A 5,595-nucleotide genomic window follows, 5' to 3' on the forward strand; every position below is an offset into this window, starting at 1 on the left:
CAAGTTGTCTGTATTCTATTCAATTCCTTTTTAATAAACTAATAATGTAGGATATGAATGATTTATTTAGTTTTATAAATCTGTTATTTTATATAAATGAAATCGACCATCTCTGTAAATACACATAGCACAAAATTCAAGTTCAAGTTTATTTCTATAGCGCATTTCACAATGGACATGGTCTCAAAGCAGCTTTACAGAACTTACTAATTAAAGGGATCCACGTGTCTTCCTCCTTGATGAACAATCCTGCCATAAGCGCCGGAGTATGAGATTATAAGTAAAGTCTTTTCTATAGTCTTATACAGTCAGTTGACGTTGTGGAGCCAGAAGCTTTTGAGCATCTCATAAAATAGCTGAACATCTGAGATCATTATAGATCCAACACCAACTCCTCAATGCCAGAGCCTTTAAACGTTCAAAGAGGTCCAATGTCAAAACTTTATATGAAGTGGGATCCAATTGGCGCTGATACGTCTCTAGATGGTTCGGGATGTTTGCGGGAATCGGCATCTACTCTTTGAAGGTCCATAATCTTCATGAGGTGGGACAACCTGAGCAGGAGCAACCTCGGGATGCTTCTGGATGGGTAGAGAAAGAGAAGCAGTGGAAAGGAATTAGCGTAGCTGCTGTTCATTATTTAAACAATGTATGTAAAATTTAAAGAACCTGCACAGAAAACCATTTGAAATATGCTAGATTTTATTTGAATTATAATGTATATAAAAAAAATGTATTACAAGAAAATGTAATAAAAGAAAATGTATTACAAAATATATTGCAATACTACAAATAAAATTATTCAATCTTACAGGGACGGGTATATGAATATTTACAAAGAAATAATACATGCAATGTCATGCTTTGACTCTTGGGGGCATTATACTTCTGTGAGAAGTCCATCACTGGGGTATTGCAGAAGAAGACTTAAAATCATTAATACAGTCTTGAATGAACAAAATAAAGCACTGGCAGGATTAGTTGTTTAAAGAATAAGTGTAAGGGCCTGTTTATAAATGTTACCTGTCCTGTAGTTTCACATACAACATTTATATGATTGCAGCATATGATGGTGGTCCAACAGTCATTTTACCAATTTTGCAATTGCAAGTTTCTTTTTTAACTAATGATTGTAGACATATGTAAAAAAAAATATGGAAGCAAACAAAATATGTACAACAATAACACAGGATTAGCTAAAATTATATGGCTACAGACAAAAGGTTAACAGTGAGAAGAGGCAAATTCAAAAGAGCTGGAAACCACTAAAGAGGGGAAATCTTTAAGTTCTTCTAAACATTCTTAACTAAAATGGATGTAAATTGTACTAAGCATTAAAAAATAAGCAATTATAATTATGTTAGATTATCTGAGAACTATTTCCTACACATTCACTTGGTTCTGATGCAAAAACACAAATATTAAAGATGAAAATCTTAATCTTTTAGATCATATCTGTTATTTAATTTCAAATATATACTTGGGAAATATCTGAACAGCCTAATTTTGCAGTCTTGGAGATTAGTCCAGAATCTTCTAAACCCCTTCAGTAAATTCAGTAGATAATATTTTTATTGATAGCAAAAAAAAATTAAATACAAAAACCTAAACCTTTGACAGTTGCAATTAAAATCATTTGCATGGCACATAATTTGCAATTATATGTGTTAGATGGAATATAATACACCTAGTATTTTGCTATGAGAATTAGAGTGGTCATTTACACTGTTCCTATTGACTAGCATAGCATAACATAATTTCTGCATTGCTTTTAATTATTTTTTTGTAATTGGAAAAGAATCCTTTTTTGTATGTTGGTTAAATTACTAGTCAACTGGTTAGTCCTGCTATAATGCTTGAACAGAATGTGCAAATTCTCAAAGCATAATATTATGTTGGCTATAGCCTTTTGGACAATAGCCAATAAATGCTCTATTACGATATAAGTGGCCAATCGAAGTTTTTGTCTCGAGAGGTACTTAACATGAAAAAGTGAAACCTCCATTTCAAATCAATGCACAAGTACAACTTGGTACATATGCACATTTTACAGTTTACACATTCTTTAGCTTTCACAAAAGCATTAATTTTTTGGAGTTGGATTCTGCAAAGTGGTGGATGTGTTATGCAGGATGGTTATATAATACAGAATTGAATGTACTGTAGACCAATACATGAAACCTTTTGTTTCTGTACAACCTACTATTGTACCTGCTATTGTTTTTTGCTTATCTTGCTGCCCTGACATGGACTTTTATGAGACCACTCAAAAGCTTGTTCAGTGCTATGTCTGAGATGCAATAATGTAACTAGCTACCAGATGTCTGCAACTGATCCTGATTACAGCTATATTTCTTGTTTTCAGTCACCTCAATTTGAAATTGAAATACATCATCCTATTGCTCTGTTCCCCCCACTGGATCCCTGTAGCCGCAGCATCTACCTGAAAAGATGTATCATTCTGCACCATGTTCTCTTTGAACCAGCCAGCATAGCGAGACACCAATTCTCAAAACACATGCATCAGACATTTTCTGTACTGGCATCAACATAGTGGAATGAACTTCATGTAGCTGTTAAAACTGCTGAGTCACTGGTTGAGTACTACCACTTCACATGCTTATACACATGAGTACTGAACATGTAAGCACTAAATATTGACAATTAACAGGGTTAACGATTTTAGCTTTATGATTTCCAGGGTCTGGATCATAGCTTCTGTATTATAGCATTATGATCTATTTTTGGAAGTGACTACAAAGCAGTAATCATAGCCATAATAGAGTGTTAAGGGACTGTGGTAAAAATTGGACAAACATTGCATTGCAGAATCACCTGATTTGTTTAATATTTGAGCACTGTGCAGTATACTAAAGCAATGAAGACTTCCTGTAATTTCTTTGGAACAATTCTGTGATTGCATGTGCCCTGCATGTGGTCCATTGTCCTACTGGAAATGTGCATTTCTGCAACAAGCTATAAAAAGATAAAGAAAAGGCAAAAGGTCAGATACTCTATGGGGTGTATATGTCCTTTAAAGGGTATCAAAGAAATTTATGTGCCATGAAATGCCAGAAAACATTTATTAGATAAAGGCACTGTTTCAACCAGCCTGAACTGTACACATGGAACAAGGTGTCTCTGAGTCCTCAAGATGTAATTCTTTCATCAGCCTGACAGAGATAAAGCCTTAATGTAATGTAAAGATGATTTCTGTTTTTCAGTGGAAAAAAAACCCCAGCATGGACATGATGTTTGTAGCCCATTCTGTGCACTATTGTTAAATTCAGGTGGGATTTATTGTTGTGACTTCTTGTGATCTATTTGCGTAGAGAGGGTTGAATTTTTATTGACAAAATGTCAACGATGTACATGCTGCAGAAGAAAGTTTAGGAGAGAGACTTTTTTTTTTTTTTTACTCTTTTACACTTTACTATGAACTATGCCAACAAATATAGCTCACAATCACTGCATCTGTACCCAACTATGCTTGTCAGACAGAAATGGATTCGCTATTTACTAAGATTAGGGTAAATATTTCTAAGGGGCAGCACATAGGACTGTACCCAGGATTTGACTGCTCATAAACCATTTACCACCTGTGTATCTGACTGTCTGATAAATGACACCATGACAGTAGGCCTTTTCTGTTCACTTTGTTAAATCAAAAAGTTTCCAAAAAGTTGGAAGGCTTGTTTAGTTTAGTAAATTTTTTTTCAAAGAAACTACAATCATTTTAAAAATTAATTATAGTTACAGATCAGCTTTTGTCCTGTGCTCTATGGAGTTTCATATTTAACCTTTAATGTTCTTGCAGATATAGGTGCCTTCATAGAAGCCCAAAGAAGGGATAGATGGTTAGTTTGTTCTAACAAAAACACAACTTTAACTTCATAAAATACTGAAGTTAAATCAATACAATCACATAACAAAATGCAGCTTCATTCCTAATACAGTATAGATACAAAAGTATGAAATAAGCTCAACAGTTTTTTAATGCATGATTTGATTCATTTTCCCAAACTGGCAGCAACATTTTCTGTGATTTTAATGCAAGAGAACTGTCCTGCAAATTGCATTTTCATACATCATTAAGAACATATTCCATTGCGAAAGATAAACAATTTTGCTGTTACCAGTATTTTTATTATGACCTCAAAGAACTAACAAAAATTATACAGATTTTAGATAGAGGTCATGAGTATTGCTGTGAATATATTTGTGCTTCTGGGTTAAAGTACAATAATAATAATATAATAACAACAATAACAATAACAACAACAATAATAATAATAATAATAATAATAATAATAATAATAATACAATTATTAAATAACAATAACAACTATAATAATATTATTGTTGTTGTTGATGTTGATTTTGCTGTTGTTTGTTGTCTTTTTAAGTGTGTTATTTAATGTGTTTACTCAAATCTATTTTTCATTTTTAATTCAGTTTTGCTGTTTTTTATTGGTTTTGGTTATATAAATATAATTTTTGTACACGCTTCATATAAAAGTTTACATAACACTGCTAAAGTGGTATTTTATATACATAGATTGATAAATAGATTGGTATTTATCCATGCTATCCAGTCCAAGTCCCAGTCCCAACTGAAGAAAAGCTTCCCCATAGTATAAAGCTGTCACAGCCATGCTTTAGAAAGGTATCTTTTTTAGGTCCAAAAAATATTTTTGAATTAAAAGACACAAAAAAGATGCCCAAAACTTTGTGACCAATGCTGAAAACGCTCCTACTAGCCTCCCTAATAAGGATTCAGGTTTTTTTTAATCATGGTACAATCAAATGTTTCGGAATTTTTTAACATCACTATTCTAAACATTTTGACAAATAGATCACATACATCATAAGCACTTTGGCTCCTCTGCATCATTTATGCATCATTAAGCTCTTCTGCCATCAGAAAGAAAGAATAAAATTGAAGAAAATCCTACAGAAACAGATCATTATTTAAGGTTATTTATAATTAAATTATTAATATGATAACTACATTTAAAAATAAGCTTGAATGCAATTGGTTAATTAAAGCACAGTCACATTCTCAAAGGGTGTGTAGTTTCTTTCTTTTTTTCCTGAAAATGAATGTTAAAATTGTTTGGTTGCTATATGACAAGCTCAGTATTTTATTTAATATGATTTACCATTATGTGACTTTTTACGTTACAATAAAAATTCAATTTGAGCTTTTCTGCATTTGTCAAAAAACTTTATTTTGTTAGACAATATACCTTTGATATAGATGCTGCAATGATAAGATGTATTTGCTGCCATATGCTTCTGCATTTATAACAATGAATGAGAAATAGTTACGAGCATGAAATGCTATAATCTCACACACACCTTTAATAGCCATGCTATTTTCAAAGTTAATAAAATTACTTGCTTTTTCTCTTTTCATGCTCCACTCAGCACAAACTAATGTTTGAAACATTACTATCCCTGTCTCCTTGTTGTACATGCCATGTGAAAGTGAACTGTGTAGTGTAGTTAGTGTAGAAGGTCAGCTTAAGCTTGATATGCCCAAATTTCCTTCAGCTAAAAAATATATCTAGGTCCAGTGTCCTTTTACTGTTT

Source organism: Silurus aristotelis (genome assembly GCF_946808225.1).
Source record: "Silurus aristotelis genome assembly, chromosome: 11".
NCBI lineage: Eukaryota > Metazoa > Chordata > Actinopteri > Siluriformes > Siluridae > Silurus > Silurus aristotelis.